The sequence below is a fragment of the Bufo bufo genome, chromosome 2, assembly GCF_905171765.1.
Source record: "Bufo bufo chromosome 2, aBufBuf1.1, whole genome shotgun sequence".
NCBI lineage: Eukaryota > Metazoa > Chordata > Amphibia > Anura > Bufonidae > Bufo > Bufo bufo.
Window position 1 is genome coordinate 127497791 of NC_053390.1, and position 7896 is coordinate 127505686.

The following is a 7896-nucleotide window of genomic DNA, read 5'->3' on the forward strand; positions in this document are numbered from 1 at the left end:
AAACCGCGTACATTCCAAGTGAGAATTCTAATAGACATTATGAAAAGCGGTTAGGTGAGGTAGAGAAAGAAGGAAGAAAAGAGAAAAAAAAATGGACGCACCACAGTCCAGATCCCACCCCCCATACAAATAATCCACCCCATATTGTAGCAGATTTCTCTCCTGTGACCATCCCTCCCTCACTCCCCCCTGCTCGGCTCCTCCCAACTATATAATGGAGAAAACAAAAAAGAGCAAAAGAAATACAAAATATATATTGCGGGTAGGGAAAAAAAAAAAAAACTCTAGTAGTTATCGTTTCCCGCATGTCCTAGAACAGCTGAGTCACATGTCATTACGTTCAAGCCAATCCACGGCTTTATCTGGAGTATCGAAAAATAGGATTGTGTCCTTGAAAATAATCCGAAGTTTTGCTGGGAAAATAAGGGAGCATTTGATATCCCTTTCTCTTAGTTTCTTTTTTACCATCATAAATGAGCGTCTCTTTTCTTGGATGTCTTTTGAAAAATCAGGAAAAAAGGCCAATCTATTTTCGTTATATACAACTGGTGAGCATTCCCTCGCCCTTCTTAATAGCATATCTCTGTCCCCAGTGGTCAATAATCTAACAAGAAATGTCCGTGATTGTCTCCCAGGGATTGGTTTACCACCTGGGACCCGATGAGCTCTTTCTATCATAAATAGAGGAGAAAACAGATCCCTCCCAAAATTCTCCAGGATTAACGTCTGTATAAATTGTATTGAATTCTTATCTTCGGGACCCCCAGGATTCTCACATTATATCTTCGCGATCTATCCTCAAGATCCACCACCTTTTTCTTCAAAAGATTAAATTTTGTCTTCAGAGTGGAGATTTCAGTGTTTGTTGTTTGGGATTCATTCTGTGTAAGAGCCATGGCGCTCTCCACAATCTTGACTCTGTCTCGGATTTTTGACATGTCGTCTCTAATCAATCCCACATCAACTTGGATGAACCCAAGCTGCGTTGTAATGCCCTGTATTAAGTCCCCGTTTTGTTTTACCGCCAACAATATTTCTTTTAACGGAGAGGGACTGCCATTGAGCATATCTTCTCCCTCCATTCCCTCCTCTTCTTGAGAGGCTTTTTGAGAGGCTTTTTGTGGTTCTATTTCCGTCCCCCCAGAATTATCATTTTTTTTGGAACCAATGTCCTTTTGTCCCCCCCTTGTATTCACCCTTGGAGACCTCAAGAATTGGTCTATTTTTGTCGCATTCGGTTTCTGACCAGAGAGATCCGCCGAGCGCCTACTATTGTTTGGGGTTATTTTTTATATTTTTTTTCCCTCCTTTTCTCCCTTTTCTCCCTCTTTCTCCTCCTTTCTTCTCTTTTTTTTCCACCCGTCCTTCATTAATTGCTGCATCACACGAGTCAAGTGCTGTGACATTCATTGTGTCCATTGTGATCTCGACAAAACGCAAGCTATGGGACCTTTAGGGTTAAATGATAAAAATGAATGCTTTTAAAGGTTGTATATGTTTTTGTATATTTATGCACATGTATAGCAGTGATGTGTATGGGAAGGAGGTATTTAAATCCTCCTCCACTCCACGTCAAAGGAGGCTTGACAAAGCGCGGATTAGCGCAAAACAGCTGTTGTCTTTTCATACACTTGTGCATTGTTCCATTTCCACCACCTTTTTGTTACAATGAAATAAAACTGCAATATATATATATATATATATATATATATATATATAGAAAAGAAAATAATGGCGGCACTGGAAAAAACACAAGGAGGGTGCTATGTCCAGGGATGTAGCAGCTTACCCCGTCAATTAGAGATGAAAAAACGGACAGCACTCCAAGTAAAAGCTAGTGGTGTTTATTCACCCATGTGGATGGCAACGTTTCAGCTCATACAAGAGCCTTTTTCATATATATATATACTCATGGCGATGTATGATGTAACCTGCTGATTTGCTACATGTCACACCAGTTAATAAGTAATCATTTGTAAAGGGATGAAATACTTATTTCACCAAAGTGTTGGTGAGAGATACAAAAGTAATGTAAGCATTGTTCCTGGGCATATTCTATTGCGGATCTCTCTGATCTGCTCCGAGTTCCTTTTCTTCAAATTGGACCACTTTTTTAATATGGCCATCCCCGGGTGCCTAGCGTTGGACTTTCTCCAAAGTTCATAACGGATCTCCAGAACAATACGCTGCTTCTCGGCGTGAACGCGGATGCGGTCATAGCCCCGCTCCAACATGCGCTGCAGAATAAAGATGCAAGCGTATAATCCAAATTATTTTTAATACAAGTATTGAAAATAATGCCCTCAGCAAAACATCAAAAAGTATTTTGTCTTTGAAGGGGAAATATTAGATTTAATGCTACCGTTATAAGATCGGATTGTATTGTGATTGTATGTGTGTAGGGTCTGAGCAATCGGATATTGGCCAGCTGAGCAGAGATACACCTGTCTAGTGAAGTGACGGTATGGTATGGGGTGTAAATCTGGTTCGCCTCCCCGTGGTGCACCCTGGGTAACTCTAAATGAACCAGCAAATACTGGCAGTAAGACAAAGAAAGCTTCTCCTGAGTCCTGACCAACAGGACACAAACTCTAATCTACAGACTGTGTTTGTGTGTGTGTGTGGGGGGGTGTATAGTGTGTGGCAGGAAAATAGATGTGCAATGTGCATGTGATAGATATTTATATGCTGTCCATACGTACATGCTACAGACATAGTGCTGTGATGTTACAACAATACTTAGTGCACCAATCAGTAATATCTACTTAGACCTGATAAAAAGTGAAGTAGTATGTATTGCGAAAAAAACATGGTGATTTTCGCAATCGCAAATATTTTTTAACACTATATCTGCATATAAAGCGATTGCATGTGAAATGTAATCAAATACACTGGTGTAATGTGAAATTACTTACAGTGATCAGGAGTTCTTCCTCATTGTCGCGAAAATTGCTTCCGACCATCTTTTCCAATCGCCTCAAACTTCGGGTAGTTCGAAAACAGTTGCTAGGCCACACCCATTTTTGCGCATGCGCATTTAGCGAATTTTACATTGCGATTTTTGCAATGAAAATAAGTGAACAAAGATGGCGAATTCGCGAATATATGATGAATATTCGCCAATATATTCGCAAAATATCGTGACATCGAATATTGCCCCTGCCGCTCATCACTAGTCCTCAATAATAATGAGGTTCCTATCAAAAGCCAGGGAAAACTGTTACTACTACTGCTGTGCAATTTTTAAAGTGCAATTTCTATGCATTCAATAACATGGGTATGACAATGCAATGTTTGAAGTAAAATGTATTTGAACTATTAGCTCAATAACACAGGTATAATAATAAAAATTCTTTGCAGTGAAATGTCTTTGATCTACATGGTGGGATGCAGTAATATGTACACTAACACGAGTATAGCAATGCAATTCTTGCTGAAAATGTATTTGAAATATTTATTCAATAACACAGGTATAACAATTACATTTTTGCAGTGAAATGTATTTTAACTGCATGGTTTGACACAGCAATGCGTTCACTAACATGGGTATAGCAATGCAGTGTTTGCATAAAATGTCTTTGAAATATGCCTTAAATAACATGGGTACAATAATGGAGTAATTGCCTCAAAATACCTTTGCTATAATGCAAGGAGTTTAATAACACAGGTATAATGATGTTATTGCCATAATGCTATTGGGGTGACGACAAGCTATCTGTCTATATATAGAAAAAAAAAAAAGTTTATTTTTCTTGCAGGGGGTTTTATGATGCTAGCTTTCAGCCAGCAGCTATATTAAAAACAAATGGGTGCCTGATCAAATTCTCTAAAATCTTCCCAATTGTATCTCTGTATTATATCCCTACAGTGTGCCTATCATGCTACATTAGTCGTCTTGTTAGACATTGCTACTTGACATCCTTCCAGGTCAGAAGCTGAAAACAGAATGGTGTTCTATGACGTTAAATTCCTGAATTTCGTCCCTGATTGGCTGATCAGGCTGTATGATAGTTTTGAGCCAATTCCTCCCTCCACTTCCTCCCAGTGTCATGTTATCCTTCATCTTCTTCCTCCCTCATGGCCTCTTTTTTAACGCCCATCACACGTTTATGAACAATGGTAGTATATGCGGCTTTTCAACAGATGTTTTTTTGATGGCCATTGAATAACATGACATCCAAAAAATGTAACAAGTTCCATTTTGTCTGTTTTCATGGGCCAAATGCCCCTATACAGTTGTAGGAGGCGATTTTTAATGCTCATTTCTCAGAAAGGCATCAGTGAAAAAAAGTTAGATAAAACAGACCGTTTTGCCATTTTTAACAGACTTTTTTTCACTTACGTGTGAATGCAGCCTTAGAAAAAAACAACAGTAGGCAAAAAAAATGCTTGTCTGCCCTGCATTTCATATTTCCATAGACTTTCGTCTAAGGTCTGGAGCTGGCGTATATACTAAAAACATGGCCATCCACCGCACCAGACGCTTTCTATATTCAGGCCGTGAACAAGGTCTCGGGATGAGACCGAAACGTTGGCCTTAGCCTATTTCTGGATGGAAAATAAATAAATACAAATATTTACTAAAATCGAGTGCCGCGGTCATATATATTATATACTAAAAACATCACTGGAGCAAAAGTGCAGAAAAACACCATAAAATAACTGTATGTTTTCATCCTAAAGGTTTAACAACGAAAAACCTAATTTGGAGATGACTCCAGAGCTAGCCACTTGGCACTAGGCCCTTGTATGTGTGTTGATTCACGTCGACAAACTTTAATGGGGTTCTCTAGGAAAGAAAAAAAATGAAAATACTGAAAAACATGTTATTATAAATAAACTCTTAAATGCATTTAATTATTTATTATGGCTCATTTTGTCTAGGGGACAAACAGTGGAGGCCGCCATCAGATTTGTGAGCATGTAATCCGTCTTCCTAATGACACTGCAGAATGGCCAGTGTGAAAATGTAGAGCACAGAGCAAGATCCCTTAGCAAGCTCTGTTCTTAACCTGTATGAGCACTGTGAAACAGGAAATTATGTGCAGATCACAGCTGAGATAAGTGCTTATCTGTCTGTTGGCTTTAGAAGAGAGCTGAAGTTACCTTACCTTGAACACAGGCTGAAGTGTTTTCAAATGATGCCCCCCCCCCCCCCCCCCCCACACAGCAGCGTGCCTGGTCCTGATTCCTACACTTCATTATAATATTTGGCCATTATTTACCCAATATCTAATAAACAATAAAACCACAGAAACCATATAAAATGGCCTACATTATCAAAAGTTTATTTTAGGCTTGAAGACTAGACAATGTCATACTGATTTTACATCAACCTACATGATCTTATTATTTACAAAAAAACATTTCAATATTCCACAGTTTGAAAAGTTGCAAAGGTTAACATGTTTGATTTCATGCTTATTGAGACCCCTAACCATCACTTTATATTTTATATGTTATATAGTACCCCTTCGAATTCAAAGCCGAATTAATTGCATGAAAAGAGAAAGTCAACATAAAACTACAATCGGGTTTTGCCATGAGCCCTTTGGGTGAATGGTAACTTACAACACATATGGGGACAAAATGCAAAATAATATGCAGCGCTAATGAATAATTCTGACATTTTAGATAAACTTTGTTATCTTGATAAACTCAGTTCTAATTAAGCACTAATATTATTTGCGTATTAAAAGGACTTAATGACGAAGAATAACTTGGCCTTTCTCGTTCAGGGGTTGTGTTTAGTACATCAGGTCGGCCTCATACACAGAAGGGGACTAAACTGCAGTACCACACACATCCCATATATATATCAGTGGTGCCGTTTCTGGAAGAGAGCAGAATTTTTTCAAATCTCACACAATCCCTTTAGCTCAAAGATTATTAGAAATGCTGTAATTTTTATGTTTTTCTGGTCATGTGTACATATTACTCTGAGCATACACAAATACTTTTCAAAAGTGCAAATGGAGTCTTCTGAAAAATGTTTTGCTTAACTTTTTTAAATAATTAATATACAAAAACCTCTAATAGTAAAAGTAAAAATGTCAAAGACCCTCATATTATAGCAATCAATATTAACCAATTTATCACTGAAATTGACCCTAATCTAAAAAAATAACTTTTATTTAGTCAATTAAAATATGGATGGAGGTTGTCCGTCCCTCACTTAGAGGGGGGGACCTGGCTAAACGTCTACTACAGAAAGAGACTCAATGGCAATTCAGATTAAAAACCATTAGGCCATTGGGATTAAATGAAATTATTTCATTTACCAGCTTTATCTGAGAGACTAGTGAGCTTAAACCTATAAGGTATTTGCTATACTCTTATCGATTAGAAACTGGCCTTTTACTATTCATCGGACCAAAACTGGCCCATTTTTGTACTATCATTTGTGGAGGTTTATCTTTGGGACTATGTACTTATAGTCCTTCTTATCTCCCCCCACAACTAACCCACATTCTTTTAAATAGTGTTTTTATCTAATGTTTAATAAGGCCCAAGGTTAGGCACAAGGGATTAATGCTAAGAGCCATACTTAGAGCAACTAAATGGCATCCCAATTGTGAAAATGCATCCTTGAATAAATAGCACAGTTACAATTATGTGACTACTTTAAATCAGGGATGTAATTATGCCTCTCCAGTCAAAAAGAAGGTTACCTTAACAGATAACACTTTTGCCCCTTTTTTCCCTTCTTGGAATCTAATTAGGGAATACATAATACTATTTGCATGAAATAGCAACAAACTGTTATCATGGCGAGAGCAGCATAGTTTCAACATATTTCTGGGTTTACAACGATGTAGTCATGACAATCCGAGTCACGTGATTATCATGTGACAGTCTCGTAACACACACGTCATTCTTTACATGCCCTCACTAACAGCATGTCAGGGAAAACCTGATATGGACTGGCTCCTTAGCACGCATGCACACGCCAGCCTGGGACATGCCACGCAACACCGGGGCTATTTAAACATACAGAGGTGCCCACAACTCGTGGCCGCACCCTGGACCTATCTTTGCACTATACATATGTAAGCCGTCGTGCTAGATACTTACCTTGTTCCCTAATGAACCTGGATAGCTAAGTATACCAGGGAAACACGTCGGAACAGTTATAGACTAAAAAGAGTGGGCAGAATTAGAGATTTGAGGGATAGATGCCATGACAGGAGATTAGATTTGATAGGACACTTACCATTTTCCCCTTCAGAGCCTTCCCTCTTTCAATTATCATCCGCATAACCAAGAGAACCTATTCTTGGACTTACTACTGGGACCTGGAATCCAATGATCGAATAATCTTATCATCATCCAGGAACCGTGAGTGACCACAGTGGTACTTTATTCCTTGCATTATTCCTTATATTTCCTCTTATATTTTTAGACATATATCTTATTTGTGTGGGAAATATTTTAATTGAATAAATAAAAGTTATTTTTTAGATTAGGGTCAATATCAGTGATAAATTAGTTAATTCATGCCCTGACATTTAATCTTTAAACCCCCAGTGATTCAAAATTAACCAAGAAGACAAAATAAAGATTCCCTCTGCAGTATTGCTACATAAATGCATTCAGTTTGACTCATTAAGCATATTTTTCAAGAGAATTATGAAAGCTTTTGCATACATATATAACACAAGAAAGGAAGCATATATTTGTGTATTTATATACATGTGGTTCTTCTGTAATAAAAAAAAATATTGAAAATTGAATAGAAGTGTGTCACCAAATCATAGCATATTCAAGTAGATTAAAAAAAAAAACAACACAAAAATATTTAACAAATATCATATCTTAAAGTGCAAAGTGTGGGCAGTGTTCTTAAATAACTATTTTACAGCCAAGAGTCATTGTTATGTTTGACTTTCTCTTTAA